Raw genomic sequence first — 7,811 nt, 5'->3', positions numbered from 1 at the left:
AAACCCCAGAATAAACTGGGGAAAAACCCTGCTGTCCACGCCCAAGACTGGCTAACTTGGCTATGGCTGAGGAAGATCCTTCAGCTCCTCACGTCACCGACGGGAATCGAACCTAGGACACTCCTTCCTCAGGCATATGGTTGCGAAGCGCATAGCCACTAGGCTAACCGCGCGGACTTCCTTTGATATTGGTCATTATTTTATTAGTTTTTTTTCATGGTTCATATATAATACTACTTGATTCGATACAGTATTTAACTCATTCATATTTAAGTCATTAGTTTTTTACCATTGACATTAATAACTTTGTCACTCCAGTCTAGTATCAATTAAAGGCATATTCTAATAATATATCGATTAATTTGGTGAAATAGTATCTCTTTGGCATACTCCTTTATTTATTTGGAATGGGCTGCTGTATTATAAGGATACTGACAGTTGCTTGTTCATATATTTTGTTTATTAGCTGTATATAATTTTGGGTTACTCTATGTTTCTTCACTTCTTTTAGGATTACTTATTTTTCAACTGAATCAAAGGCTTTTTTATAATCTATAAAACCAGAGTATAATGGTAAGTTGTATTCTCTCTATTTTTCTCTTAGTTGATCCAATGTCACCTACACTACAGATGGTCAGTTACAGTAAATTTTTTTCTGAATGTTCATTAGGCTGAGCTTCATCTAATAATCTGCCAATTCTTTTTATAAACAGTTCATTTACTTCTGATTGCAAGCCTTTAGATCTATATATATATATATATATATAATTTTCTTTATTGTTCTTATTACCCTTTTTTGAACAAGGGTATAGCATTGTTCCAGCTGTTTGGTATATCTTTCACTTTTAGGCATCTATTAAATATATATATGTATTTTTTTTAACAGTTCTCTTGATGCTTTAATCATTTCTATTATAATTCCATCTTCTCCTGGCATTTTATCATTTTTCATATCCTTCAGTTGCTTGTTCACTTTTGAAATTTTGCATTTCTGGAATACTTTCTTCTTCTTGTTCTTCTGGCATATGTAATAGTGTTTTCAACAGTGCTTGTGCTGTTACACAATTCTGAAAAATACCATCTATGGTTTATTTTCATCTTCTATACTAGAAGAAGAAAATTTGTTCTATTTTCATCTTCTAGTATTATATTATTTCTTTTCTTTTTTCTGTTGTGAGATTGTTTTATAGCACTTTCATATTTTTGTTATCAATTATTTCTTGTATCATTTAATCATCTTTAATATTTTTTCTGATTGTTTTATTTATTTCTTCTGTTCTACTGCATTTCTTTTTCCTCCTCCAAATATTTGTCTTCTTTCCTCCAATAGATTTTTTGTTTTATCTGAGGGGATTTTATCTTGAACCCTTTTATCTTCTGGAATCTTATGTGTCATTTCTATAATAATATAATTAGATTAAGATTTTCCTGCATATTTATTGTAGATTTCTGTTTTCATTCATGTTATTTCTCTGATTGTATATACAGTATATATATATATATATGTTTATAATTATTAACTGACTTAAATACTGAGGGAAAAAATTAAAATTAGAGATTTAATAAGGTTTCACTACTAGTTTCATTGGAAATGCTGACTTTGTCAGGTGAATAGAGTAACATGGAGAAAACAACATCTTAAAAATATATTGTACTTTAACAAACACAGAGTTTAGAACAAGTAGTAGTTGTGTGTGAAATTGAGTCCGAGCATTAGTTCTGGCGTGAAGCACTGTGCATGCGAATGATATCATGAGTACGGCAAAACTGAATTGCAGCGCTATGTGAATCGGGCAGGCTGTAACTGAGATTGCTGTTTAGATGGGAAGGTTGAGAGCTGTTTCTTTGGATTCCAAGATACATCTTTCTAATTCACTGGAGCATTTATGGATGTTTGAAGTTAAGTTCCAGTCTATTTGATGTTGTTGCCTGAAGGACGTCTGACTGGATAGAACACTAGCACGAACTCTGTTATAAGAAATGTCACATTGGTGTTCTTCTAGGCGGAGAGAGATGGACTTTTCTGTCTGGCCATAATATGGTTTACCCGCAACTGCAAATGATTTTGTATACTCCTGGGAACTGAAGAATATATATATATGTGTGTGTGTGTGTGTGTATTTTTTTTTTTTTCAGTTTCTTCTTGATGTAATTTTTTGTTGGTTGCTGGTGTATCATTACTTAACTTTACATATTTCATTTGATTCTCTCTTTCATCTTCTAACTTTTTTTTTCTTCTGTCATTATTCATGTTATTAAGGAAATTAAAAAAAGTGGCTTTAATTTTCAGTTATGGTTTCCGTTAAGCAAATAATAGTATTTGATCAAAACTGGAAGGTGTGTTTGGTAGTGAGGGTGGGGAATGGATATCAACCATCAAAGCTTTCAGATGTTAATTTGCAATTATATCAATCACTCTTATCTTTCTTGTATTTCTTCTGTTTGAAAGTGCATTTTGAAAATCAGATGATAACACCTGGTGGTTATTATTTCATGGCAAGATTCACAAAAATAAACAAAAAAAAAAAAAAAAATCTTTCCAGCACATTTAAAAATGAACACATTGAGTAATGTCTCAGTATTGAATAGTAATAATAATATTAGTAAACTTTATCAATTTAGAAAGCTCAATTTATAAGAGTTAAAATTGTTTTACCATTAAAATAGAAGTATGTTTAATAGAGCTTAGATTCATCATTCAAATCTAAATTTAATAGAGTAGTTAAATAATTTAATTACTTATTATGAAATTTATGTATTACAATTTTTAATAAATCTGATATACAAATTGTAAGGTTAATTTATGTGCTGAAGAACTATACATAACATTACTTAGAAACATTCATAAAAGAATTAGAAATAACTTTTCATATGTTCTAATTCAGCTTAAAAGACTAAATAATGTACTGTGATTCCTGCTTTTGCTTAATTTTCAGACTTTTTTTTTTTTTTTCAAGAGAAGAAAATAAACATTAATATCATTATATATGAAGACATGGTTAAAATCAGAAACATATTTTAAACTAATTTTCCAATTAAAAATCTCACAATTCTCTCTCTCTTTATCTCTCACTCACTCACTCACTCACTCACTCACTCACACTCACACACACACACACACACACACACACACACACACACACACACACACACACACACACACACACACACACACACACACACACACACACACACACACACACACACACACTTTGAACAGTATCATATGCAGAGACAGTATACATGAGTTGAAATCTAACAGGCAGGTTTAATGACATACTTGGATATCACAAATTAAGCATAATTATGGGAAAGTGTTCTTACAGTAGGGCATGTTTGCTATATAAAATCTCAGGGAAAAAATCTAACTGTAAGTATATAGAATTGAAAAGATATTATATGCAATATAAGCTGAAAAAATTTGGCTTGACTTGGAACGCAGGACATACTGAAAAGTATAATATAAATAATTAAGATTACGTTGTATCATATTTTTTGATTATTTACTATATCATATATATAATAAATGGAACTTTCTATACCATATATATTATTAGTATTAACATATAACCTTGTAGAGTCAAAGGACTCATCATCGGAATATGTTATATGATAAACAGAATTTGGTTTATTTTTTTCTAGCATATGATAGTGAAAAATATTTACTTAAAAATACATATAATTTTTTCTAAAAATAGGATTTTCTATAATACATCTCTCTCTCTTTGCATATGGATATGCACTACAAGGCATGGTCCCACTATTTGGAACTTTGAGAATGATTGTTTCATAAATTTATTACAAAAGTAATCAAAAGGTTGGTTAAAATACTTTGTAGGTATTTCATTTTTTCCATAATTTTCATGTTCATTACAACATGAAGTTTATTTTAAATAATGTACCTTCATGTCCCTGCAAAGCCTCATATTATCAGTGCTATTGTTAATTAACTATAAACTAGTCTTTTAGTCCAACTAAGTTGTGAGAGTTGACTGTTTTTGCTACTTATTTTTATTTATTATTATTATTTTTTTTTTTGTTAGAATGATGAGCAAATAATGTAATTATTTTCTTCAGTTATATTGACAATATTCATCATATCAGCTGAAAACTTTTAAAATGAATGTCATGTAATACAATTTCATAAGTGTATGGCATGATTTAATTGTTTCATTTGACTTTTACCATGTTAGCTGTTTAAAAAAAAAAGAGAGAGGGGAGGGGGACTGATAAGGAAAAATAAGTTCATTAACATATGGCTGCAAAATTTCCAAACAAATAAAAATTTGTTTGGAAATGTAACTAAACAGTTATTTCATGTTTCATAGCTTTTTGTTAATGGGTAACTCATTTTCACTAATTATATTTATTTTCTTTATATTTGTTTGCTTGTTATTATTTTATGTGGGTATTAGTTTTTGCTGTTCATGTGACCTTCTTTTGCAAATATGTTGATATTATTTTAATACTACATCTGTGTAATGTAATACTGTCCTGTATTTTTTTTTTTTTATTAATCAAAAATATCTTTGTTATAACTCATGCTATCAACTGTTTTAGAATGCTTGTTGTGCCTTTTCTGGTACTAAAATATGTTATAAAAGTAACACTTCTTTTTGTAATGGTTGCTTGAATATTTTATTTTTTATATTTTTTAACAGATTAAGCACAATGTAAGTAAAATGATGTAAAATATAAAGTTTATTTTCTTCTGAAAATATTATAGTATATATAAAAATATATGTATATTGTTAAGCTAATATGTAAACTGTTGTTAATTTTATTAAATTTATATCTTGCACATGCTACTTGTTACTTTCTTCCATTACAGATTTCGGTATTAGTGATGTTAATACACGAGTATTTTAAATGAACTTTTTTTTTATTGCTTTAGAAAATGTTTAGTTTTTTTCATAGCTCTGAAACTGAATTTTTAATTAAGTGTAGCTTAAAACATAAAGTTTTCAAAATATTTAAATGAACATAATTTGGATGAAGTTTTTTGTTTTGTTGTTCTTTCATAAACATGAAATATTGCATAAATGCTTACTGAGTTTTGGATATAAACATTTACTTTTCCCTTATTTATTTATTTTTCTAATTTCTAAAAATTCATTATTCCTAATGCTTTTATATAATGCCAGTGTACTTTTCTCCTTGGTGATGTGCCACACAAGTCCTTGCCAGGTGGTCCTGTTGTATGCTTTTCTGGAGGCTTCAACTCTTGAAGACCAGTCACTCCAGATATACCATCCATACATCTCATTTAGAATCAACCACTTCCTCTTTTTCCCATGAACTTTACCTTCTATTACTATTTTGAGAAGTCCTCCTTCCATTCTTTCATTGTGTCGAAAGTATTTCAACTTTCTTCTGTCAAAAGGAGTCTTAAAATTGTACTGATTTTTCTTGCACCCATCCATTTGCCTGCCTTTCAGTGTATGAGATTCTCAACAGTCTCCTGTGACACCACATCTTAAAAGCAGCTATCCTTTTCCTATCAGAGTTCTTTAAGTTGCAAGTTTCACATTCATAAGTTGCTGTTTAAAAAAAGCAACTGCATCCAGAATCCTTAGCTTTGTTCTTGTGGAGATTGATCCATCCTTCCAGATTTTAGACAAGTCTTTGACTGTTGTTTTAGCATTCCTATTTTAGAGTGCAAAAAAAGAAGAGGCTCGCTATTACATTAAAGTTAAAACTTGGTGTGATTGAATGACATGAGCATGGAGATAACAACTCTAAAATAGGATGAGATATTGGAATACTTGAATCTTCTGTATGGAATATTTTAAAGTGCATTACTAAACAATGTGCTAAAACATGATGCTAAAATATTTCAAAAGGCAAAGATGTTTTCGGCAGTGTAAGCTTACCTTCATGAACAATATTTAGAATTTTTTTTGTTTTTATTTTGCATTCTATAACTACTCTGTGACTTTGTTAACAACAAATTTAAATTATAAGTATTTTTTTTTACCTTTACTGTAATATTTCCTTAATGAACACATAAAAACTTATGTTTAAAATGTTTCACTGCATATTTCTGTTAAGCTGGAATCAATTGCCATATTTTACATATAATTATAAGTTCGAATATTGCAAATTCGAATAATGCAATCACTTCATAGGATTCATTATCTGCACTAAATGAGACTATTTCTGCACTGTTGAAAGTTTATTTTGCACTTGGTTAGACTATAATAAATTTAGTTTAATCCTTTATCCAAGTGTGAGCAACTGAAAATATTTTTTGAAGATATTTGCACCTGAAAATATCTTCAGGACTGAGGTAAAGTATACAACGCCAGGCAACTCGTAGCAAACGTAGACCAAGCTAACACAACTACTATCTCAGTATCTCCCATAATGCAAAACACATCTCCTTGCGGATATGTATAATGTTATGCATTAAGGAAAGGGCCACTAACCAGACCAGTTTCGACCTTATGTATAGAGGAAGTGGGCTCTAAAAATTAGGCGATCCCGAAAAGATCGCCCATCTCAGCATTGTTCCACTCAGTAACAGGCTCACCCCGTCACCGAGAAGAACTTCTCAGCATTGGCTCTATCCAGTGGCAGGCTCACCCCTACCACCAAGCAGAGCCATAATCTCAGCAGTGGTCCCACTCAGAGACAGGCAAAAACCTATCCCCAAGCAGAGCCTCTCATAGCCAGTTTCCCACCGATTTCTACCTTTATTGAGTTCTCGTCAGTGGGAGCCAGGCCCAGAGGTGGAGATACCAAGGCAGAAGCAATGGAGAGGTCATCTTTACCTATAGGAGTTGCCAAAAGGTGTACCACCTTATTATTAAATTACTCTGGATTTAGAGAAAGATGTTGAAAGTTTATTTGGCACTTGGTTAGATTATAATAAATTTAGTTTAATCCTTTATCCAAGTGTGAGCAAACAAAGTTTGCGCCTGAAAATATCTGCAGGACTGAGGTAAGGTAGTACAACACCAGACAACTCATAGCAAAGGTGGATCAAGTTAACATCACTCCTATCTCAGTATCTCCCATAATGCAAAACACATCTCCTTGCGGATATGTATAATGTTATGCATTAAGGGAAGGGCCACTACCCAGACCAGTTTCGACCTTTATTGAGATCTCAAAACCGGTTCTCTTGTTTCTAAAATAAGAGAAAAATTTTCAAGGTTTTTGTTTTTTGAAATTAAGGCTTCTGTCCCACCCCATCACTTTCAAAGATCATATATTATCATGCTTTATAATAGTATTACAATTTTAAATTGTTCCCACTAATAACCAAGTATCATTGCTCGTCTGCAGTGACAAACTGGTTATGCTGTTGAAGATGCTATTTAGAAAATTTGGAAATTATTTAGCAGCTAAATAAACACATTTATTTATTTTGGTTTTTTGGTGTTGTAAAATTTACCATAAAACCTTAAATGAACTGTTCCTGTATACAATCAGTATTTGGAAAAAATATATCTCCTTGAAAAATGTGACATTAATGCCATTCTTAGCAATAAAATTATTTATTATTAGAAATATTTGCATTCTTCTGTTTTACAAATTAGTACAGTGGAACAAGTTATTTTACTAGGGTCCTTTCATGATATATGCTTATTGTCATGCTTACAGTATTAGATTTCAATTTTGATCAATTGAAGAAGTTAAATTGCAAGACTGGCTAACTTGGCTATGGCTGAGAAAGATCCTTAAGCTCCTCACGTCGTCGATGGGAATCAAACCTAGGACACTCCTTCTCCAGACATATGGTTGTGAAGTGCATAGCCACTAGGCTAACCGCACGGATTACACGGTAACAAGGATATTGCTATCAC

The sequence above is a fragment of the Typopeltis vanoorti genome, chromosome 8 (assembly GCF_054136105.1).
Source record: "Typopeltis vanoorti isolate ZY-2024b chromosome 8, IOZ_Tvanoo_1.0, whole genome shotgun sequence".
Lineage (NCBI taxonomy): Eukaryota > Metazoa > Arthropoda > Arachnida > Uropygi > Thelyphonidae > Typopeltis > Typopeltis vanoorti.
Note: the sequence above shows the minus strand (reverse complement) of the source record.